The sequence below is a fragment of the Bubalus kerabau genome, chromosome 16 (assembly GCF_029407905.1).
Source record: "Bubalus kerabau isolate K-KA32 ecotype Philippines breed swamp buffalo chromosome 16, PCC_UOA_SB_1v2, whole genome shotgun sequence".
Taxonomy (NCBI): domain Eukaryota; kingdom Metazoa; phylum Chordata; class Mammalia; order Artiodactyla; family Bovidae; genus Bubalus; species Bubalus kerabau.
Window position 1 is genome coordinate 63,938,364 of NC_073639.1, and position 25,714 is coordinate 63,964,077.

General features: G+C 42.4%; 1 long non-coding RNA gene across 1 annotated transcript; it reads right to left on the reverse strand.

The window, feature by feature from the left end:
* Nucleotides 1–1,603: 1,603 nt before the first annotated feature.
* Nucleotides 1,604–18,036, reverse strand: LOC129630212 (uncharacterized). Its single transcript, XR_008703598.1, has 3 exons — nucleotides 17,892–18,036; nucleotides 3,837–3,983; nucleotides 1,604–1,813 (listed from the first exon to the last, which is right to left on the reverse strand). It is a non-coding gene; the product is annotated as an uncharacterized LOC129630212 (long non-coding RNA).
* Between the last annotated feature and the right edge of the window lie 7,678 nt (nucleotides 18,037–25,714).

Consider the following 25,714-nt stretch of genomic DNA (forward strand, 5'->3'; position numbering starts at 1 on the left):
TCTGAGAGATCCAGGCTACACGTCAAATAAATTAAGTTCTGCTTCAGGCAGTCGAAATGGGCTTAGATTTCTTAACAGTCGTGTCCTCTGACTGATACGTTGTTTTTTCCATATTTTCTGGAATGAATATACGTTTCTTTTATACTCAAGTTTTGGGGGCAGGGTGTGGAGAAAAGTCATTTTGAAAGTATGACAGGGTTCAGGCTAAATTAAAAATCTTCCCAAGCATGTCTTTCTTCTCGCCTGAATAACATATTTCTCACCTCATTCAGACACAGACATACACAAATCCACTAAGTTAAAAAGAAGGGGGAAGGTGTAAGACCTGTGGGGTTTTGGCAGTGAGTCAAATTACCATGCACACCATTGATTGTTACCCGATACTATGATTTTCCTGACGGTGGGCAGAACACCACTCACACTGATGGCTGGAGATGGAATATAAGATCCCAGAGACCGGAGAACAGTCTCTTGGTACAATGTCTACCTTCTTCTTAGAGATGCTCATCAGACTAAAGCCAGAAGAAGCTCAATCAATGAAGCTGCAAAGTCTGTGCCTGCCTGAGTTCTGAGTGGTGGAGAATTAAACACTGTAAGGTGGTCCCATCCCCATAGTTATTGTAAGAAAATCCATCTCTATGCTGCGGGACTAAGAAGTGGAAGACAGAGGGTGCTAACATGGTGAGGGCTATGAGCACATGTCCCAAGGTGACTATGAGATGTTGGGGTGAATTTGGCCCTCCTTAGGTCAGTCCCAGTTCCAACGCTCTTCCAGTGCTTAATGAAGCATCCCTCAGCGCTGAGTGTCATTCTAAGCCTTAAATACATTTATTGTTTCATACAACTGGCCCCTTAAACAGCTCCTTCTTCTGGTTCTCAGTACAAAGATCTTTGATGGTGGAAACAAAACTGGATCTCATGGGCTTATAGAGAGAGGAGATGTCAATCTCTAATAAAACAGCATCCTGAGACTTCTCTGGCTGTCCAGTGATTTAAGAACCCAAGCTTCCACTGCAGGGGGCACAGGTTGGATCCCTGGTGAGGAGCTAAAATCCCACAACTAAAATGCCACAGGGCAATTGGCTGTACTGCAATTACCCTGTATAGGGCAATTACTGAGCCCACACGCCATGACCAGAGTCCGTGCACCTCAGTGAGGATTCCACATGTCACAAGTAAAACCTGATGCAACCAAGTAAATAATAAATAAGTAAATAATGTCAAAAAGACAACCTCCTAGGGGACAGATACTCAGGATGCCCCTTGACTATGCATATGTTGCCTTATGCCTTCATCCTGCGTGGAGTTTACCCACATGGAAGAAACTACTCTTCTGTATGTTGTTGTTGTTATAGTTTCTGATCTGCCCCAAACTTTTTTTTTTCACCAGTGCAAGAGACACAGATTCGACGCCTGGGGTCAGGAAGATGTCCTGGAGTAGGAAACAGCAACCCATTCCAGTATTCTTGCCTGGAAAATTCCATGGACAGAGGAGCCTGGTGGGCTACAGTCCATGGGGTTGCAAATGAGTTGGACACAACTTGGTATGCACACATTTTTATTTCTGGCTGTGCTGTGTTTTGTTGCAGCTCGGGCTTTTCTCTAGTTGCAGTGAACCAAGACTGCTCTTCGTTGCAGTATGAGGGCTTCTCCTTTCAGAGGCTGCTCGTTGCAGATCATGGGCTCTGGGGCCAGAGGGCTTCAGTCGTTGCGGCTCTCAGGCTCTAGAACAGGCTCAGTAGTTGTGGCATATGGGCTTAGTTGCTCTGCAGCATGTGGGATCTTCCTGGACCAGGGATCAAACCCATGTCTCCTGCATTGGCAAATGGATTCTTTACCACTGAGCCACCAGGGAAGCCCCTACCCCCAACTTTTCACCTGACATTGCCAACCCTTGCAGAGATTACAGACCAGAGGAACTATGAATGAGTATTGGATCTCCCCTCTCCCACCCCCAAGTAATATGAGGTGCTTTCTCCACCCCCAACCTTTTTTTTGCAAGTTCACTCTGAACCCCAAGAGACAGGTGATCTTGAAACTGATAATAAGAGGCATTCTTCCCTGCTGAAGCAAAAGGCTAAGAAAGTTCAACGCAGATTGAAGTAGAGAGACATGATAAAGTTCAGTTTAAAGAAAAAGAGGGAGATTTAGAGGGAGGGAGAGAAACAGGGAGAGAGATAAAGGAGTATAACAGCATCCCAGGGCAAGTGAAAATGGTCAGCCAAACATAGAAACATGTTCCAGATAGTTTGGTGATAAGCAGGAAATTGCTGGAAAAACCAACACTCATAGAAGGAGAAAAGTGCAGTTAGAGGGGGGATTGAATTGAGCTAAGTGTCTGTGTCATAAAGTTTATTATTGTATTAGTTTTAATAGTTGGGTAGATAAGCTAATAGCAATAGGATTTACTTTAAAGATCAACACCATAGACTCTGCTGTTTATTATTTGATAGTAATGTGTCTCCAGTGAGGGGAATATTAAATCTCATAAAAAACCATTCCTACAGTCAACCAAGGCCCTTTCTGAGTCACACGCACATGGATTTTCCCCTATTAGTTCATTTCTCTGGCAAGGGTTTTGTTTGGATAATACTTCTAGGGAATCTATGAGAGCCCTTTCAGCTTCCAGTTTGGGTCTTTTTTTTTTCTTTTCTTTTTTTCGGCCACATGGCACGTGGGGTATTAGTTCCCCAACCAGGGCTTGAATCCATGCTCCCTGCCCGGGAAGCACAGTCTTGACCACTGGACCGCCTCGGGAGTCCTGTGGGATTCTTCTTTTTATTTTTTTTTCAGTTTGAGTCTTATGATCATGAAGCTGACATTCAACTTTCTCAGAATTCTCTTTTTTTCATCTTTTTTTTTCATTTTTATACTATTTTTAAAGTTACTTTCCATGTACAGTTATTCAAAATATTGGCTCTATTCCCCATGTTGTACAATACACCCTTGAGCTTGTCTAAAACCCAATAGCTCATACCTCCCACTCCCTCACCCTTCTATTGCCTCTCTGCCCCTCCCCCCACTGGTATCCACTGGTTTGTTCTCTTTATCTGTGAGTCTGCTTCTTTTTTGTTAGACTCCCTAGTTTGTTGCATTTGTTAGATTCCACATATAAGTGATTTCATACAGTATTTGTCTTTCTCTATCTTATTTCACTTAGCATAATGCCTTCTAAGTCCATTCATGTCACTGAAAATGCCAAAAATTTGTTCTTTTTTATGGCTGAGTAGTCTTCCGTTGTATATATATCTGCCACATCTTTATCCGTTAGAGTCTTCCCTGGTGGCTCATGCAGTAAAGAATCCTCCTGCAGTGTGGGAGACCCGGGCTCAATCCCTGGGTTGGGAAGATCCCCTGGAGAAGGAAATGGCAACCCACTCCAGTATTCTTGCCTGGAAAATTCCACAGACAGAAGAGCTTGGCAGGATATAGTCAATGGGATCTCAAAGAGAAGAGTTGGACATGACTCAGTCTCTCTCTCCCCTCTCCTTCCCTCCTTCCCTCCCTTGACTCTTTCTTCTTTCTTATCATTTTGCTATAAATGACATTATTGAGACAATATGTCAACTGGTAAAATATAAACAAAGTCAATAGACTTGATAGTAAGTGACTAGCACCTTCTATTCATTCATTGGCTGATGGACACTTGGGTCATTTCCATGCCTAGACTATTGTAAATAATGCTGCTATGAACATCCTCAGAATTCTTCTAGTGAGAGAAACAATCATTTCATCTGGGTCCTGAATGTGTTGTATAATGTGGATGAAGGGCTGAGGGTGATAGACAGGCTCTGAAAATTATTGTGAGAGTTCAAAGAAATAGCACATTTACTTACTTAGCACAGTGCCTGGTAAATCTTGATGTAGGGAATGTAGGGAAATGGTGAGCATAGCAGGTGACTGTGGGTTCCAGAGTCAGGCTGCTGGATGACAAGTCCTAGCTCTGATCTTCATCATCTTTTCAGTATTCCCCTGTCAAGGTACTAAGTAGAAAGGGAGAAATAGACCCCACCATCACTGAATGATCCCAGCTAACCTCAGCAATCTCAGAACAAATCTTGACGTCACATGCCTCCTGCTACCATGCACTGAGAGATACACGTCACTTCTATGCGGTTCCTGTCCAAAGTACGTCTCATAAATCTAATGTGACACATCCAAATGGGTGAACATTCTACAAAATAACTGGCCTGAACTCTCTAAAACTGTCAACAGCGTGAAGTACAAAGAAAGTGCGAGGATCCTCCTAGATTAACAGACTCAAAAGGCAACTGAGCACACTAAGGGATTCCATTTTTTCCCCTTTTTCTTCTCTTTTTTTCTTATTTTACTTTCTTTTTGCCCCTCTCTTTCTCTCTCCCTCTCTCTCTCTCAATACTGTTTCTTTCCATTTTCAAAATATAAAATACAAAATGAAGACAAACACTGCAAGTCTTTTAAAAATCAATTTTTTCCCCTTTTCCTTCTCTTTTTTCTAATTTCACTTTGTTTTTGCCTCTCTCCCCCTCTCTCTTTTCCTGTCTCTCCCTCCCTCTTTCTCTATCAATATTATTTGTTTTCACTTTCAAAATATAAAGAACAAAATAAAGACAAACATTGCAAGTTTTTAAAAATTCAAATTTTTTTCTTCTCTTCTTATTTTACCTTGTTTTTGCCTCTCTCTCTCTCTCCCCTCCCTCCTTTTCTTCTTCCCTCCCTCGCCTCTTGCTTCTTTCTTATCATTTTGCTATAAAGGACATTATTGAGACCATCTGTCAACTGGTAAAATATAAACAAAGTTGATAGACTAGATAGTAATGTGTCTATATCAACATCAATTCCCTGATTTTAATAGCTGTACTATGATTATGTAAGAAACCATCCTTATTTTTAGGAAATAAACATTGAAGTATTTAGAAGCAAAACGGCATCAGGTCTGCAACTGAATCTCAGATGGTTTAAAAAGGGGGGCAGAGAGTAAAGCAAATGTGATAAAGTTTTAATATAGGGGCAGTGGGTAAAGTGTATACAGGGATTGTTTTGAAACTTCTGTGCAAGTCTAAACTTGAAATAAAAAGTTGAGGGACTTCTCTGGTGGTCCAGTGGTAAAGAATCCACCTTCCAAGGTAGGGGCTATGGGTTCAATCCCTGGTTGGGGAACTAAGATCCCACAAGTGGCAGGGCAACTCAGTTCTTGTGCCACAGCTTGAGAAAGCCTGAGCACCACAACAAAGACTCAGTGCAGCCTATTACTCAGCCATTAAAAAGAATACATTTGAATCAGTTCTAATGAGGTGGATGAAACTGGAGCCGATTATACAGAGTGAAGTAAGCCAGAAAGAAACACACCAATACAGTATATTAATGCATATATATGGAATTTAGAAAGATGGTAATGATAACCCTGTATGCGAGACAGCAAAAGAGACACAGATGTATAGAACAGTCTTTTGGACTCAGTGGGAAAGGGATAGGGTGGGATGATTTGGGAGAATGGCATTGAAACATGTATAATATCATATATGAAATGAATCGCCAGTCCAAGTTCAGTGCATGATACTGGATGCTTGGGGCTGGTGCACTGGAACGACCCAGAGGGATGGTACAGGGAGGGAGGAGGGAGGGGGGTTTGGGATGGGGAACATGTGTATACCTGTGGTGGATTCATGTTGATGTATGGCAAAACCAATACAATATTGTAAAGTAATTAAAAAAAAAAACTCACTTAAAAAAAAAAAAAAGAAAAGGCACTGTTTAAAAAAAAATAAAAGATTGAAGGAAAAAGATCTCAGCTCTACCACTTTGGAATTCTGTATAACTTGACTTCTTTGAGCCTCGGTTCCGTCATCTCAAATTGGGGGTTTTAGTACCAACGTGGGAGACATTTTCTTTGGGGTGATATGGCAAAAGCAGTCAAATATTAAATCCTTAAGCTCTTGCTTGAATGAGGAGATGGGTTAGAGAATCAGAAATAGGATAGAAGTCCGGAGCGTCAATTACACATGTTTCTTAGTAATAAAAACTTGAGTTTTACATTTGGCCATGGCTATTCCCTCCAATGAACTGTGTCAAATCAGATAAAGTAGAGGAACCTTCTTGAAACCTTGCTCCCCTTTCAAGGCTGTTGTGGACATTAAATGAGATCATCTAGACAGAAGGCTAATGGCGGTGCCCAGAGCCTGGTAGGAGGTCAAGTCATGGTGGCAGAGGTTGCTGCCCTGATTGGTGCTTTCGTTAACTAGTCAGCATCAGGTTCCTTTGGTCTGTGATTCTCGGAGAGTAGGAGACTTCCAGCGTGCCTCACCACGTGTGCTTTGTTGCTTGCCCCATGGTCAAGTGCACCTTCTTTCCAGAAAGTCAGGTTTGCCCAGGGAGTGGCATTCTGGCCAGGCTGCCAGCCAAATGATACCACCCACCAGCCTGATCAAAGTGTCAGCTGGGTGGCCAGCAGAAGCCAAGACTAGGACTCAACGCACTTTTCTTGAAACCCACACACCTGGCTGAGTGTTCATGGTGAGTCAATCCAAGCCAAAGTGACCAGGGAAGGTACATGGGTCTGCAATGCACTGTTCTATGTATGTCCACACATCCCAAGGGAAGGTGCCTTCCTCAGAAGCTTTAGGAAGACAAGGATGGGAGGGCACTGGCTGGGAGACAGAGGAAGTCACCAAGTGTGTACTGAACATCTGTGCTCTTTACCAATTATCTCTATCTCCTTGCTCCCAGTCACAGGAAGCTTCTCACTTCCTGGGCCCCTGTGACTACATTGGAGCCCAGTGACTAGTTCTGGCCAATGGGCTGAGAACGGAAGCTCCTTTTGTCTTCTGGCCACTATATTTAACAGCCAATGCGAGAACATTCAAAGATTCTCTTGCTCTCTGCCATTGAAAACTGACCGTGTTGGAGATGGTGGTGACGCCATCAGCCCGGCTCTGAGTAATTCCAATGAACAGAACACCCCCTGAGACCTATGAAAGACAGGTAGTGTATCAAATAAGACTGTTGTCTTAGGCCACTGGGATTTTTTTTTTAGGTCAGCATAATCTAGCATGTATCCCGTCCAACAGATGATGAAAGCAAAACAATATAATTAAATGATAGCTAGATGCTTTTAATTATATTAAAGTTAATATAATTATGGTGATATTATATTTCAAGCCTCTGAACCCAAGCTCGCCTCTCTCTTTGGCCAAAAGCGATATAACACGTAATAGGCAGGAGTGAAATGCTAGAACTAAAGTCTCTTGAGTTAGCAGAATGATTAAATGAGCATTAAAAGGAAATAGTTTCTCACTTGGGATTCAACTTTATTTAAATAAAACCTAAATCATACAGTAGCTAAAATTCCACAAACAGGTTGATTAAATCAGAACAACCCTCCATCCAGTATCCTGTGACCCATGGGCCAAGGATAATTTAGGATGTGGGTAGAAGCCGAGGGAACAAATGACATGTCTGTCTCCTTCAGTGCTTCCTCACTCTTGTCCAAAAATTCCTTCAATGCACTCCAGAAGAAAACAATAACTAGAAACTCAGATGAAACTTTCTCTTCTAAGAATTCCAAGGTAATTAGGAAAAAGAGAGTTCTGTTGTACCATCACAATAAACGGCACAAAAGATTAAAACTCTCAGCATTTCCCTGATGGCTGGTGGCCTCTTGAATTTTCTTGAGTTATGGGACAACCAGGTTTTATAGCCTCGAGTAGCTTCCCCTAAGGGGCTTCCCTGGTGGTTCAGATGGTAAAGAGTTTGTCTACAATACAGAGAGACCCAGGTTCAATCCCTGGGTAGGAAAGATCCCCTGGAGTAGGAAATGGCAACACACTCCAGTATTCTTGCCTGGAGAATCCATGGACAGAGGAACCTGGCGGGCTACAGTCCATGGGGCCACAAAGAGTCGGACATGACTAACACACACACACACACAGAGCTTTCCCTAAAGTATAATACTTGACCACCCAAATCAGAATCACCTGGACAGTTTGTGAAATATGCAAATTCCTTGAATCAGACTCTTCCAGGTATGGACTGGGAATGCCCATTTTTATCAGATCCATTGAGGGTTCTGAGTGCAATTGAAGGTTGAGAAGTTCCACTTTAAACTAGATTTGAGGGACTTCCCTGGTAATCTAGTAGCTAAGACTCCGAAATCCCAATGCAGTGGTCTGGGTTCAACCCCTGGTCAGGGAACGAGGTCCCACATGCCACAACTAAGATGGAAGATCCCAAGTGGCACAATTAAAGACCTGGTGTAGCCAAAGAAATATTAAAAAAAAAAAAAAAACTAGATTTGCTCAGAAAACAGGAATTTTGTGGAAAAGCCTAAGTCCAGCCCACCTTGAGGATATTGTGAAGATTCCTAAGTTGGTTCACTGGTTCCCAAGAAGAGTCAAGGTATCTGGACAGACAGGAAAGTGACCACACACATGTAAACCCTTCCCCCACAAGGTCCCATCTCCGCTCCTGGAATAAACTGCACAGGTCAGCCAATCAGCACACAATTTACCTTGAGTAACTGTATTGGTTCAGGACTGGACATCCAGCTCCAGCAGATGAAAGCGAATAACCTATAGTCCATACCTGGGGGAAAGTTTCAAGGTTCTTTCGTTCTCTCTTTCCAGATGGGACAATGACCCACATAGACTCACCTGCTATTGGAAGCCTTGTTGTAACCAAGAGGAGGAGGTTCAGAATGAGGGAGAAGGAGGAGGAGGAGGAGGAATCATGCAGAGCAGAAAGACAGAAAGCACTCATATTCCTGGTTATATCATGGATCTCACTGGACCTGGGGCATACCCTTCCTCTGACTTTCCAGGCATGAAAGGTAAGAATTTGATGAATTGTTTAAGTTGATTTGACTCAGAATTTTCTGTTATTTGCTGCTCAAAGCACTCCTTCTGATATTTACCATCATTGTCACCAATAACATCCTTAATTAAGGGCTAGGGTAGCATTTGCTTTTCTCCATGGAAAGCAGGAAACTTAATATGTCCTCACTCAGCACATATAGCTCTTCAATCCTGGAAACTGACACCGGTCTGGAATCTGTGTTGAGAAAGAAAGAGAGGCAGAACTCAGAACTGGTCCTCTCCTAGCTCTGCCACCGACACCGTTGTGTGTGACTTAAGATGAACCCGGGGTCCATCTTCCGCATAAGTAGAATGAAGGGGTAGAATTAAGCACCCTCTGCTACTCCAAGGGTCTTAAAAGGAGGGCCACAATTGGAAGTCCATGGCCATCATTAGTAGGCCTATTAATGAGAAAGAGGGGAAAGTCCTCGGACGACTTTAAAACTGTGCATTCAATGCCAATCTTTTTGAAAGCAGATTGCTCATGAAAATCAAGGATTGGAGATTCTTTTGACACCTCAGAATGACTGTCAACACTGGACCCACCTTTCCACAGGCGACCAGTGGCTAGGGGTCAGCAGCTGCTCTCTTTAATTGAGGTCTGTCCCCATCTCCTCACAGCCCCCAGGACTGAGTGTCAGCTGTCTAGTATCATCTTACACTCAGTTCACTTGGTCATTTACATTTCCTGCCCGGTCTGGGTAGATGTGGACTTTGCAACCCCAGATCTAAGACCATCGTCTACCACATCTGGGATCCAAATTCTCTGGGACTTTGTAAAATAGACAATGCTTGTCTTCAATCACATTCTCACCCAGAAAGCAGGACCCCGGCAGCCTTGAGAAACCATCAGGAAATCTACCCCCGACTCCACTTGCCGGACTTCTTTCTTGAGGGTCAGCTTTTTCTGGGTTGTGTTTTCCACATCTTCTTTGGACACTTCTGTTTCTTTCCTGCTTTGAGGTCTGTTTTCCAGCTCACGGGTGGTCAGTTCTTTGGGCTAGATGAAGTAGAATTTTCCGTAATCGCCACCTCTCTTGAGCCAGTTTGGAGTTTGGGGTTTGTGTTTGAGTCATTAAGTAATTCGCTGCTGGGGAGTTGGCACTTTAAAAACTCGTAGAATAAACAAACACGTCTGCCTCCAAGCACAGATTGCAATGAATGTTCTGATTCCAAATATGGGTCATGTATATTTTTGCCTAAAAACAAGTCTTAACTAATCAGTGTGTTCCCTTTAGATATCTGAGCTGTAATGCACAGTAACTGAACTGGAACCTCTGAGTCTTGAATTTGGGTGACGTGGTTGAAAGAATCTGCTGGTCCTCCTGGAAACTCATAGCATCTATTAATGAACTGAACGGTGGGACATGATCTGCATATCTTATCTAGACTTGGACAAATTCCTTTCAGAGTTAGTTTCACCTTACCCTCTGTATGAGAAATGGGTAAACTAAATTGATGGTTTAGAGTGGGTTTCATAGAACTTCAGGATTGTTCAAGAACTCCTTGCAGAAGCAATGGGGAAACCTAATGGATAAAGCCTTGTTTACAGTTGCTAAGTCAAGTCTGACTCTTTGTGACCCCATGGACTATTCCACACCAGGCTTCCCTGTCCTTCATTGTCTCCTGGAACTTGCTCAAATTCATGTCCATTGAGTTGGTGATGCCATCCAACCATCTCATCCTCTGTTGCCCTCTTCTCCTCCAGGGACTACTGTTTTCAAATCCTGAAGCTTTGCAGTGTCCTATTTGACGTGTTACAGTGATTTATTGGGGGAAGGGGGCGGGGAACCTGTTGCTTGGTGAAAGAAGAAAAAGGAGGGAGGAGGATGGGAGGTACATTGTAGCTTCAAGGAATTTGGGCTTCAAGTGTATCTTGGGGATACTCAAGAGGAGAGCTTTGGGATCTACATGGATGGCATTCAGCCAGTCTAGAGTCTACAGAATCTCAATTATCCAGGATTGAGAAGCAGGCCACCATAAAGACCACTCCTTTCAAGTTATAAAGCCACTTCCAGTTCAACAAAGTTTTGTATGCTGCACCAGAGAGAGCCTAGGGCACAAAGAACAGCTGGTAAGTGACCTCCACTCATCAAACAAGAGATACCACACACAATGCCAGTCCAGCCACTGCCAGACTGCTCCCCGCTCCAGTCCAGTTAATTGCCCTTCGTTAAAAATTTTAATAACAATTATTATTGATATGACTGTCACTTGATGAGACCAGCTTTGCATATCCTTTGCCTTATTATGTTTTCATATAAGCAGCTGTTTGAATCCCCATTCTATAATCAGTGAAACTGAGGCTCAGAGAGGTTAATTAACTTTCTCAAGATCACAGAGTTAGAAGCAAAATCAAGAATTCAAATAGTTCTGATACAGAGCCCTGCCTCCTTTAAAAAAGATGGTAACCGAGGAAGGCAAAAGGAGAAGGGGAGAGCAAAGGATGAAATGGTTAGATAGCATCACTGACTCAATGAACATGAATTTGAGCAAACTCCAGGAAATAGTGGAGGACAAGGAGCCTGGCGGGCTATAGGCCACAGGGTCGCAAAGAGCTGGACACAGCTTAGCGACTGAACAACAGCAACAAACAAACAACCCCAGGATGACGTAAGGAGACAATTTCACTGCCTCTCACGCACTAGGCGGGTCTTGCAGGTAATCGAATCTCTGCTCGAGGCAGCTGTCTAGCCCCAGCTCCCTGCCTCCTGGACTTCTTTCAGAAAGAGAATGCATTTTTCACTTTTGAAATCACTTGGGTGTGTTGAGAACAGCCCAAGGTCGCTCATGTCTTAAAGTCTGGCAAGTCAGATTGACATTCTTTATCTTCCTGATCTCAGGACATCAGTGGACCAAACCCAGTTGGCTGGGCTTCGTCCCAGCTTCTGCTCCTCTCGGTCTCAAACCTGGCCCATCCTATAAAGAGCAGTCCTGAGATGCCGATTTGAAGATGAACCCACACAAAATCCAATTCCACTTTGCTTCTCCCTAACCCCTCAGCCCATAATGGACCCCACGGTGGCATTCTCCAAATAGCCCAAGCTCCCAAGAATGACATTGCAACAGCCACGCGCATTCCCCACTGCTCATCTTGCCTCTTGGCCAGCTCTCAGCCTATAATTCTTTCCAAACCCGCCTGTATAAAATAATCATGTACATGAAGTAAAACAGGAGTCTTATATACACACTTAATAACTCTTGTGTACTATACAAGAGGGAATTCCACTTTATAACCCCCAGAGCTTTTGACTGGTTCTTATTTAGCTTTGCATTCCTGGTGCAAGATCTAAAACTTCTCTCTCTCTGCCCCAGCCTGTTGCTGCCTTTTGAAACTGTTGTGTCTCCAGATTCCTTGGGACCATTTCATCTCCATCTCTGCTTCTAATTGGGGGATTTAAGCATTGCTTTTAGCCCTAGAGCTAAATATCAGGGTTTCACTCAAAAATCCCATATTTGGGGAACTGAGCACATTTTACTGGGGAAGTGTCAAGCGTGAGCATGTCAAAGCAAATGGAGTTAAATGGGTCAGCTAATCCTTCTAGCCACGAGCTCGATCTCAGGGTGAGAAAGGGGGTTCCCACACCTGGTATACGACAAGCGCCCTGTGTGGCCTCAGCCACATCATTGGTCCTTCTTGGATCTCTCAGCCTTTAAAGGGAATCCTTCAGTAGTAGATGGCAATTCCTCTGCATGTCCAGTTAATCAGGCAACACTTTTCACCAAAACCTTAAGTTTTAGGGGGATAGTCAGTATCAAATCATTTTACACTGACCCCATGAATACAATCATACTTAGGAAAATAGCAAAAACAGTATTATGGGGTTAATTAGCTTTACTTTATAAAATATGCATAAATAGTGGCACCTAAGGTTGTGGAGGACAGGAACCAAGGGATGCAAATTCAGTCATCGTATGTACAGTCAGCAAATATCCATGGCTTCCTGGTCTTTGCCTGATACAGTGCTCAGCACTTAGAAGATGACTGAGCTAGATGCAGCCTCCTACATCAATTCAATTTCATTTCACTCCCTAGCTTGCCCTACACTGGCCACACTGGCTTGCCTTATTGTCTTGGAGCACACCAATCTTTTTCCTGCCTCAGTGTCTTTTCACGTGCTGTCCCCTCCACCCAGACTGACCCCTTTTTCTAGTCATCAGACCTGGATCTCAACTCAAATCTCAGTAGAGACCGTTCTTTACCATCCCTCCCCTTAACACTTCTACTTCTCTCTCGCTGCCATAGTGTCTTCACAACATGTGTGTCTATATAGAATCATGCTTCATAGGGGATTGGTTTCTGATTTATTAACCAGTATCCTTCCCTCCCAAACTGTAAGCTCCTTAAAGTCAGACATCTTTTTTTAAAAAACTTTTTATTTTATATTGGGGTAGAACTGATTAACAATGTTGTGATAGTCTCAGTTGGACAGCAAAGGGACTCAGCCATTCATATACATGAACTACCCCCACACACCATTAAGGCTTCACAGCATCGAGCAGAATCCCCTGTGCTATACAGTAGGGCCTTGTTGGTTATCCATTTTTAATACAGCAGTGTGTACATGTCCATCCCAAACTCCCTAACTATCCCTTCAACCCATCCTTCTCCCCTGGCAACCGAAAGTTCATTCTCTCAGTCTGCGAGTCTGTTTCTGTTCTATACATAAGTTCACTTGGATCATTTCTTTTTAGAGTCTGCATATAAGGGACATCATGCAATATTTCAAGTTCTGGGAGATGGTGAAGGACAGGGAAGCCTGGTGTGCTGCAGTCCATGGGGTCGCAAAGAGTTGGACATGACTGAGCAACTGAAGAACAAAAAGATGCAGTATTTCTCCTTCTCTGTTGAACTCAGAGATCTTGTCTATCATACTACCTGTCTTTTCAAACTCTAGAAGAGTGCCTGGCATTTAAAGACATTCAATAAGTATAGAGGAATGACTCTATAATCAAATGAGTTTCAAGTCACATTTCTCCCCTAAAACACATCAAGTTAATCTGTCAAGCCCAACTCTTATTATTCCCTTCAGTGATATCAACACCCCCAAGGGATGCTATTTCTTCTCAAACAAGTATATGTGAAATGTGGTAAAAACATAGAGCTCTCAGTTCAAAAGAAATCCTAGCAAGTAAAATAGTTACTGTGACGGCAAGAGTGTCCTGGTTAAGACAAGGGTTGGGGGTCTGGAACTCCATCCATGTCCCCTCCTCCCCAGTTCTACTCTAAGACACCTCTGGAGCCCCACCTGGGGCAAACTGTGCAATTTTGATTTGAAAGAAACTTCATTTTTGTCAATGCTGGTAGGTATACTGTGCACTGATAAGGAGTTTCTATGGCCAAGTTTAGGAAATACATAATTTTTTTTTTCAAATTGAAAAATACAGTGTCATTGATAATTGGATTACGTATCAATTGACATAAACAGTATGAACTTCAAATTCAGGCTTATATATATGCCTATGGCGTCATCAACACAATCAAGATAAAAAGTATATTCATCACCTCTAAGAGTTTCTTCTTGCTCCTCTGTAATTCATTCCTCTCCCCTCTTCCTGCCTAAGAAATACAAAATTGCTTTTAATAAATATGTATTAAGCGGTCCCTGGTAGCTCAGCTGGTAAAGAATCTGCCTGCAATGCAGGAGACCCTGGTTCGATTCTTGGGTCAGGAAGATCCCCTGGAGAAGGAATAGGCTACCCACTCCAGGATTGCTGGGCTTCCCTGGTGGCTCAGACAGTAAAGAATCCATCTGCAATGCAGGAGACCAGGGTTCGATCCCTGGGTTGGGAAGAGCCCCTGGAGGAGGGCATGGCAACCCACTCCAGTATTCTTGCCTGAGAATCCCCATGGACAGAGGAGCCTGGTGGGCTACAGTCCATGGGCTCACAAAGAGTTGGACATGACTAAGCACAGCACAACATGTTCCAGAAATCGTGCTGGTTTGGGGGATACAGTAGGAAAAAAACAAACAGGTACAATTCCTGTATTCATAGGCCTCATAATCTAGGGATTACAGAAAAGTCTTCTGGGTCAAGAAGTGGATCAGTTCAAAGGTACAACTGGGAGTATCTGAATACACATTTCTGCCCAAGGTTGCTGGGCATGTCATGGATCTAGTGTTCCACAAAGCACGCTTTGGGAAACGCTTGTCAAGACCAACTGCTATGAGCATCATCAGAAAATGAACGCTATAGCACTGTCAATTTCCAAAGCATTCCAACATTTTTTTAAATGTATATAATCCTAAATGACTCAACTAATTTGATCTCTGATGATGCATAAGGCATTTGAGAACTCCTGTGTCTTGGGTCATCCTCTGGACATGGGTCATCTTTGTACTCAGACACGGGCATAGCCATTAAAAGACTCTCCTGTCTGGCTGGTCAATAACTAGAGAGTCCTGTTTTGCATTTACATCAGCATACAGCTCTGTCTTTAGAGTCACTTCTTATAGGAAAATGCACTTCTTAGACTGGAAATGCCTGTAGAGAGATTTCAGCCATAAAATATACACTCTCCCCACACACAAATCAGGCAGAAAAATCCAATCAAAAGAGGGCTCCACTTTCTCTCATCTCCGCCTGGGGACATAATTAGCTGCTTCTTCCCATGTATTTGTGGAATCCTGTACCTTTAACTATCTGAAGCACTTACCACAGTAGTTATTATTCATGACAACCATGCAGGGTTCTGTATTTTATGCCAGGCACTTTGCAAGATATTTTCCATGTATTACCGCTTTTTTTCCCCAACTCATAAGCGGTAGAGACTATCACCATTCTTGTTTTAAAGATGAGAAAACTGGAGCTCAGAAAGGCTAAATAACTTGCCCAAAATACATGATGAATTAGAATCGATGGAAGACCAACATTTGAACCCAAGCTAATCTGATTCCCAACTCCACACTCTCCCCTCTACATCTCCCAGTTCATGACTTAAGGGTCTACAGCCTCCAGCTTAGATCTTCAGTTTCTTGAGTGGTATCTTTGAGTTCCAAATATTAATAGCACCTAACACAGTTCATGATGCTGAAGCTCCAATACTTTGGCTACCTGATGTGAACAAATGACTCGTTGGAAAAGACCCTGATGCTAGGAAAGATTAAAGGCAAAAGGAGAAGAAGGCAGCAGAGGATGAGACAGTTGGACAACATCACTAACTCAATGGACATGAACTTGGGCAAACGCCAGGAGATAGTGAGGGACAGGGAAGCCTGGCATGCTGCCATCCATGGGGTTGCAAACAGTCAGACATGACTTAGCGACTTAACAACAACAGCAGCACAGTTCATGGCGCCTTGTGGGGGCTCAGCACAGACTAACTGAATGAACTGTGAGAGGCAACATGGTACTAAGGAAAGAGATCTGGGTTACAAAGCAAGAAAACTGGCTCTTTCTTCAGGCTTTGTAACTAACCCATGATGTGACCTTGAGCAAGCCCCTTCTTCCTTTCTGCACCTTTGCCTTCCCATCTGTAAAATGGGAGAACGGGAAGAGATGATTTCCAATGATACCTCTCAGTCCAAGTGACCTACAGTGCAAGCTGGTGTCACATATTTTTTTTAATAAAAAGGAACAAAATCGTGCCATTTGCAGAGACATGAATGGACCTAGATGCTGTCATACAGAGTGGACTAAATCAGAAAGAGAAAAACAAATATTGTGTATAATGCATACATGTGGAATCTAGAAAAAAAATGGTACAGATGAATCTATTTGCAAAGCAGAAATAAAGACATGGATGTAGAGAACAAGGGGAGAAAAGAAGGTGGGAGGAAATGGAAATTTATGATTGACATATGTATACTATTATATATAAACTAGATAACTAATGAGAACCTATCCTATAGCACAGGGAAGTCTACTCAGTGCTCTGTGGTGACCTAAATAGGAAGGAAATCAGAAAAAGAGGGGATTTATGTATACATGTGACTGATTCACTTTGCGGTACAATAGAAACTAACACAACATTATAAAGCAACTAAACTCCAATAAAAATAAATATGTGGGAATTCCCAAGAGTGTCGTCTGTTTCTAACCTAGAAACACCTGAAAGTGAAAGTATTAGTCGTTCAGTCGTGCCTGACATTTCGGCAACCAATAGACTATAGGCTCTGTCCATGGAATTCTGCAGGCAAGAACACTGGAGTGGGTAGCCATTCCCTTCTCCAGATCTTCCCGACCCAGGAATCGAACCTAAGTTTCCCACATTGCAGGCAAATTCTTTACCATCTGAGCCGCCAGGGAAGCCAAACACACCCCAAATCCCACACCCCAAATCCCAGAAAGAAGCAAAAGCCATTTCCTTCTAAGGGAAGATAGAGCCACGAGTGAACGGCAGCACTGATCCAAGCCTTCAAGAATGAGAGTGGCTGGCGGCCAGCCAACAGGGGCAGACGGAAGCTGGGGTGGGGAGGCCTCTTGGCTTCCCCCCGCCCGCCCCACACCCCTCTGATGAACTTCAAATTCCTGGGTCAGACCTTTCATCACCAGCACGAAGTCTCTGGAAAATATACACGAGAAGGATCCAAGTCTAGTTTTTGCAAGGCCTTTGCCCCATCTCTCACCCTCCCCTGACATAGACGAGGAAGAGATCAAGAAGCCAAGAGACAGAACATTGTAAAAAAAAACAAAACAAAACCTTTGTACAAAATAAATAAATAAATCGATCCAAGACGTCATCTTTTTTGTTATAAAAACATGTTTTCCTTGCTTTCTGACCCTCTAGCATTTTGGAGTTTGGGGAGTTTATTGAATGCCTAGTGTCCACGAACTCTTGGAAAGTTCATTACCCTGACTCTTCTTGGCTGTTAAATCTTAGCACTGGTTGCTGGAAAGTAATTTAGTTTCGGGGGGAAAAAAAAATTTTGTGTTGTTTTTTTTTTTTCTTTCTTTTCCCCCGAACACCCTCATCCCTGAGTTCCCACTTTGGGACTTTGTGCTGGATTTTCTCCGATAGTTTATAGATTCCCAAACACATAGCCAGAGTTTTTCTTTTCCCATGGACTCTGTGGAATTCACCTGAAAACTTGGTGATTATTTATGTTCCAACGTACTTACAGTCAAGCCACCCAGGACTTCGTATCCACAGGAAAACTGACAAATCCAATCAACTCTCCCAGTGCAGCTCTGTAAAGTCTTATTCATTTGGATGCCATCAGTTCAGAATTTTTGGATAATTCAGACAGTCTGGATGGAAGTTGCTTTTTGCACAGTTCTACACGAAAAAAAAAAAGAGAGAGAGAGTTTCTTAACAAATTGATAATGCAAAGCAGACCGTTGGAGCTGAGAATAAACTGTCTTCAAGTTCTCCAGAATAGCATTCACTGACAGGCAATCAACGATTAATTACAAATTATTTTTATCAAACAATTAAAATGAATTCCAGGCAACTCACCATACCTTGGGAATAGTATAGGACAGAGAGAGGGAAAAAAGGGGGGGCTTCCAATCCATCATGCAAGAGCTCAAATTCCAGCTATGTAACTCATAAGTTTCAGTTACTGTGCATAAGCTCCTTCCCTTCCCTGCGCCTTAATTCTGACATATGGAAAAGTTTGCACAATGGACATAAGAATTGGAAATCACATAGGTGAAAGCAGAGTTTCCAAAACTATGCTCAGAAGGATTCTAAGTCCACAAGATGTTAACACATATTGCATGAAAAAGAGATCCATGGCTGAATAAGTCGGGATAAACTAAGCTAAACAAAATTAAATATGTTTGCTTGCTTTTTTCATTTGTTCATGTGCAGACCTTCTCAGTGCCTTTAATATTGTACTTTATATTGCAAATTCCCGAAAGGAGGACATACTAAGCATTTTTTTTCCCAAATTTGTTTCACCAGGAAATTCTTCCTGCTGAAATACTTTTTGACCTCTTACAGAACTCTCACTGAAGAAAGCTTGGAAAACAAAGCTCTAGGATCTGTGGTCTGAACTTTGTGGTAGGGGTATTGAGCCCTTATGGAGACATTTATACTTTATCTCCAAATCTTCTTGGGACCAAGGTCAAAATCTGGAGGATAGAGTTCATGACCAAAAAAAACCAAATTCTGACATATAAAGCCATAGTCTTGCAGACTCCCCACAAACTAGCCTAGAAAAAGTAACTTGTAGGATTTTTTTTAATGTACCTGGAAATCCTTGTATCTGGATGCTAGGATCTTCAGGGTCATTGACTCAAGGCCTGAAAGTTTCCAAAGATTAAGGAAGTAGATTGGGGAGAGAAAGCATAAGAGGGAGGCAAGGAATCTAATTCTGGCATGTGATAGCAATGTTAAGGAGTGCTTGTAAAATCATTAAAGCAATGAAAAATAGAAACCATAATAGAATAAAATTCAAGTCTTGTTACCAGTTTTCCTTCTGGGAACTATGGTAAATGCAGTTGTCGTTATTCCTCCAAAGAGAGGGACATCCGCAAGGAACTTGGGATGGTGTTAAATGGTGGATCCAAAAGAATGTCAAGATTCATCCCTACCCTAATAGGACTGAAAATGGAATTAAAAAGACAGAGTTCACAATGAATGTTACAACACAGCTCATAACTAAGAAGGAAATGGAAGTTCCAGATAGTAAGCTGTCATTCATTTATGTCTTCATTAATTTGTGTTTAGCATGTGACAGGTGCTAGAAGGCTCAGTCAAGTCCCTTCCTGACATTTTGCTCTTGCAAAAGAGCACGTGACCCCTATGGTCATCACAGTGGAGGAAGAAAGGGCTGAAGAGTTGCATGGAGGGTATTTTTTTTTCAGGAAGCTTACATTTTACTGGGGCGGTATGTCAGAGGCAATGGTATTCACCAGCTCTCCCTGTGTTCCTCCACATTTTCCAGCTGCCCTTGACATGAGACTGGGGTCCCTTGACATGAGACTAGGGTCCCTTGACTGGGTTCTGCTTGATGGGAATGTGGGCAGAGATAGGCCCACCTTTAAAAACACCCTCCAGAGGACTTCCCTGGTGGACCGGGGGCTAAGATTCTGCACTTCCAGTGCAGGGGGCCTGGGTTCAATCTCGGGTCAGGAAACTAGATCCTACATGCCACAACTAAGAGTTTGCACGCCACAACAAAAGATCCCATATGCCACAACTAAGGCCCAATGCAGTCAACTAAATAATTTTTTTATTAAAATAAAATAAAAACACCCTCCATGCAACTCTTTAGCCCTTTCTTCCTCCCCTATGATGACCTTAGGGGTCATGTACTCTTTCACAAGAGCAAAAAAGATGGAGAAGGTCTCCCCAAATACATAGAAGACTGATGAGAGAGAGAAATAAACATTCATTGAGTCAGGCACTGAGATCTGGGGCTTCATCTCAGTAGTACACAGGAACAAGTGTGGCCGTGTCTGGCCCATGTGAAAGTAAGCAGGGAAATACAGAGAGAAAAGAAGAGAAAGCTGATACACAGAAACAGAACACTGAGCTGAGAAGCCCTGTGAACCACAATAGATGGAAAGAGTCATCTCGGGTCTGGAGTTTCGAGGGTCTTGGTCCCAGGCCCCTGTGAGGTCTACTGTGTACTCTTGCCTTTGTTTTCTTTAATATCCACCAATGTCCTCCAATGCTTTCATGTTCTGGGTATAAGTTATGTAACATTTTGCTCCCCATGACCTAAAAAGTCCTTGACTAACTCAACACGTTATGGCTAGAGCAGTGAATGGGTAGAAGAATGGAACAATCTTTTCTCTTAAACCAAAACATATATAGGGCATATATAGGGCACCACATGGGGCTTCCTAGGTGGCACTAATGGTAAAGAATTCACCTGCCAATACAGGAGACCCAAGAGACCTGGGTTCGATCCCTGGGTGGAGAAGATCCCCTGGAGGAGGAAGTGGCAACCCTCTCCAGTATTTTTGCCTGGGAAATCACATGGACAGAGGAGCCTGGCAGGCTACGGTCCATGGGGCTGCGAAGAGTTGGACACAACTGAGCGACTGAGCACTCAGGGCACTATATAACATGCATAACCTGGCTTTCAAGTTGCACACAGTAGGCTCAGAAAAGTAGATTATAACAGAAGAGAAAGAAAAGAACATTGAGAAGATTAATGCTTTTTAATAAAAAGGCTTTCTTCAAAATGGTGTTCAAGTAGGTCATTTTACAATTTCATAAAAAAAGAATAATAACGTAGTGAAAATTGCCAAGATTATGAAGTTAGGGCTCATCGTATGCTTGTGCTGAAAGAGCTTGAAATAAAAGACAACCCTTAAGTACTGAGCATTATAATTATATGCTACTTTAAAGAACCACAGTCAATCCTCCTGCTGACTAATCTTAACTATCTGTCAAGAACTGAAGACGGAGAAGCCATCGTAGCATTGGAGGGATTGTCTCATCTGGGGTCTGGCTTGAGATTTCCTCTCCCAGGTCCCTCCAGGAACCTGTCTGAGTGACAAGGAGGATTTCATCACAAAATCTCTTCTTTGGATTTCCCTAACCTCACCTGAAAGGGGAAGGGAGAAAAAAAGGAAAAAGTCTCAGTAAGAGAAATAACTGAAAGATCATGGGGAGAGAAATCCAGTAGATCAGCTCCTTAAATGAAGGATCTACATGTTTCTTATTATTTCTTTGTTCTCCCTCTAGGGTAGGGACTATGTCTGGCTGCCTCGCTGTTGTACCCTCAGCCTCTGAAGGCAGTGTTGGGCAGATGGTAGAGGCTCCATGATTATTTGTTGAATGAATGAGTGAAGCCAATGAGAGTATCCTTTACTGTCTTATTTCTAGATTGATGTCAATTCTGAGACCTAACACTGTCTCAATATAAGAAAAGTATTTCAGGTCATAAACCATGGAATCACTGACCAAATGTGAAATAGCTAGGGAAGCCTCTCACATGAATTGGAAGATTTCAACGACTGTGGTGAAACCCAGAAAGAGAAAAAATATTTCACCGGGGTTATAAAGAGATACCTCTTTGCTCTTCCAATGGTTATTAAATGAGGAGCTGGTGTGTGCTACATTCATGCTAAGGCCAGGGGTAATTCAGAACTGATATTTCTTCAGCAGAAGGAACAGACTGTAAAATGGTCTACACTCTAGCCCAGCACTAGCTGATACAAATCTAAGGGACGCCACATCTGGCATTTTAAAGTTTTGAGCAATGACTTTAAAAAAAATGTTGGCTATGCCATGCAGCTTGCAAAATCTTAGTTTCCCAACCAGGGACTGAACCCAGGTCCTGGCAGTGAAATCACAGAGTCCTAACCACTGGACCACCAGGGAATTCCCTCAAGCAGTGACATTTTTAAAAAGTAACTTGTGAAATTAATTTAATATCATTACATGTGTTAATCTACTAAGTATATTATTTAACCCAATACATCCAAAATATGGTCATTTTATCATGTGATCAAGATAAACATTATCAATGAGAAATTCTACATTCTTTTTTCATCCTAAGATTTCAAAAAGAGGTATATTTTATACTAACAACCCTTCTTATTTGGATGTTAAATTTTCATTAAAAATTCTGGAGATTTTATATTTAGGAGTCATAATCACTATAGCTGAAAAGTACAGATTCACATGCTAAAGTTGTTTCAAACATACTTGAAAACTGATAGCTGGATAACTGAATCATGCTCTTCAGCTGAATAGTTTCCAATAGCTGAATCATGTCAGTTTTTAAATTTGAAATTAAATTAATCAACATTAAACAGAATTGAAAATTCAGTTCTTTAGTTGTATAAGTGCTCAACAGTCCCAGTACCTATTGGCTGCCATATTGGACAAATAGGGATATAGAATATTTCCATCACTGCAGAAAGTTCAATTGGAACAGCATTGCTCTTGATGGTCTAAGAAACTACAAACATTGAAGATAATCATGTATTTTCCCCTATTTTATATCCCCTAGAACAATGATTAATCCATAAGATTCCACAGATGATAATTGAAAGGATAAATGAATGATCAAGTTGTCATAGTACAGAGGTTGGAGGGTTCAAAGAAAACTTAGCAAAAGAAGGGACATTTATGACAGTCCTTGATGGGTGAATAGAAGTGCACTAGGCCAATATTAAGGCAAAGACAGAGTAAGAGCCTGGTGCAAGGATGCTGAATTATAAAATGATGTATTGATACTATGCTGTTAAGAGCATGAGTTTTGTTCATTTGTTTGCAAAGTCAAGATGAAATTGAATTAGTGCAGAACACTGCACTAATTTCCAGCTGGGTGTCTTTGGAAAAATCATTTGACCTCTCTGAGGCTTGATTTCCTCATCTGTAAAATAGGAGTACTCACTTCATCAGTTATGGGGACTCACCAGGTAAGAGATGCAGAGTGCTCACTGTAGCACCTGATACATAATAAGCAATCAAAAACTGTTCAATGGCAGTCACTATTGTGTCCAGTGTTTCATGAGAAGTGGATCGTGGTGGCACAGCAGGGTTCCAGATGCTCCCCACCCCAATCTCAACATCTCTTCTCATCCTCTGTCTTAGTGGCCTAACTTTTAATAGTGCAGTTACGTCCCAGGTAAAAGTCCACTTCTTTCAGCCTTCCTATAACCCTGAGAAGCCGTGGGCCCTAGTTTAGGTCAACAAACTTTAAAAGAATGATCTATTTGTTCATTCTAAATGAACAGTGATCTAAATGAATGATCTTACTTCTAGGAGTTTCTAAGAGGGAGGGGGTTTCTCTTCTGTCTTCCTCTCCCCGCTGCCCCGAATGCAAGTGATGCTCTAGGTTTCACAGTACAGGGAATTAGAAGCCACCTGAGTCCCTGATGATGATGATGTAGGTAGCATTTTGAGTCTTCCTTGACCTTGGAACTAGTTCATTAAGGACCATCTCCTGGGATGAGAATAAAGTTTGGGCAACGTGGTTTAGGTGATCTGGAGGCAAGAGTTCATGGCTGAGATGCCAGTGGACCGAGCAGACCATATGCAATGAATGTGCACACTATCTCACACTCTGGGATGCTGGAGGGATGGTGGGGTTCCATCAGACCAATGCCATCTCAGAGTCACGTGGCTGTGCCTGGTCCTCTATGAGGTCGGGGGACCGAAGGTGATTCATTGGCCGACAACAGTGGCAGCCCACCATATGGTGTGGGTGTGTAACTTTTCTGCTCCGCCTGCTGCTTGTTTATTGTGGTTCTCCTGCTGATTGTCAACTGACATTAGATGCTAAGGAATGCTGCCGTGTCTCTTGAGTCTATTGTGTTTCTCGTAAACTGTTGTTTGTTGTGGCCAAAAAATTGGATGATGGGATTTTTTTTTCAGCCTGTATTTTTGGAGCCGTCGTTTGATGTTTGGAAGAGAACATCCGCTTGTGTGTTTTTAAACCATCCTAAATGGGAATAAAGACAGTAAGTTACTCCTTGCTGTCCTTCAAAGAAACCCAAGCTTGGCTTTGTCTTAAACACTGTACCATAAACCTTGGTACATTAAGCCAAGTAGACTGGAATTATTCACAGAGAGGAAAGTAGCTTATGATCTCCATCTAGGTTGTGGGATACCTTCAGAAAAAAAAATAAAGTCATTATTCTAGAGACTCACTGTGAAGTTTTGTTGTATGCGTGCATGCTCAGTCACTCAGTCATGTCCAACTCTTTGTGACTCCAAGGACTGTAACCCACCATGCTCCTCTGTCCATGGGATTTTCCCAGGCAAGAATACTGGAGTGGGTTGCCATCCCCTTCTCCGGGTTGGGAGATCTTCCCAACCCAGGGATCAAATCCAGGTCTCCTTCATTGCAGGTGGATTCTTTACTGTCTGAACCACTAGGGAAGACCAAGAATTTTATATAACTTATATCAAACATCCCAACAATCCTGGGACTTCTCTGATGGTCCCGTGGTTAAGACTCCATGCTTTCACTGCAGGGACACAGGTTCAATACCTGGTCAGGGAATTAAGATCTGAGTGGATGCCATGTGCTGTGGTTTTAAAAAAAAATTTAAAAACTTCCCTACAATCCTAAAGGCAGGGATTGTTACTAATGGCATTTCACAGGATGAAACTGAAGATCATAGAAGTTAAGCAATTGTTTAAGTTCACACAGTTGAGACTGGGGTCAAACACAAGCCTGCCAGACTCTCGAAGTCATGAACTTAATGCATTAAACTATGCTGTGATTAATGCTTAATATTTAGCTATTATAAAACCAGGTAATGAGGTTCTTCTTCCATTAGCAACTATAGTGTTTAATATTGCTCTGTGTGCAAAGCATTTGGGAAGATATTTTTTCTGCAATGTTTTATTTTATGATTTTATATATATATATATATCTTTTAAATTCTTTTCTCCCATATACTTTATTTTTTAACTTTTTGTTTTGTATTGAGGAATAACCCATTAATTTATTTTTAATTAGAATATAATTGCTCTACAATATTGTGTTAGTTTCTGCTATACTATATGCATACATATATCCCCTCCCTCTTGAGCCTCACCCAGGTGGAATCCCATCCCTCTAAGTCATCACAGAGCACTGAGCAGAGCTCCCTGTGTTATACAGCAGCTTCCCACTAGCTAGCTATTTTACACATGGTAGCATATATATATCAATGCTGCTGCTGCTGAGTCACTTCAGTCGTGTCCGACTCTGTGCGACCCCATAGACAGCAGCCCACCGGGCTCCCCCGTCCCTGGGATTCTCCAGGCAAGAACACTGGAGTGTGTTGCCATTTCCTTCTCCAATGCATGAAAGTGAAAAGTGAAAGTGAAGTCGCTCAGTCATGTCCGACTCGTAGCGACCCCATGGACTGCAGCCTACCAGGCTCCTCCGTCCATGGGATTTTCCAGGCAAGAGTACTGGAGTGGGTTGCCATTGCCTTCTCCGGATATCAATGATACTCTCTCAAACTGTTCCACCCCCTCCTTCCCCCACTGTTTCCACAAGTCTTTTCTCTATGTCTATGTCTCTATTCCTGCC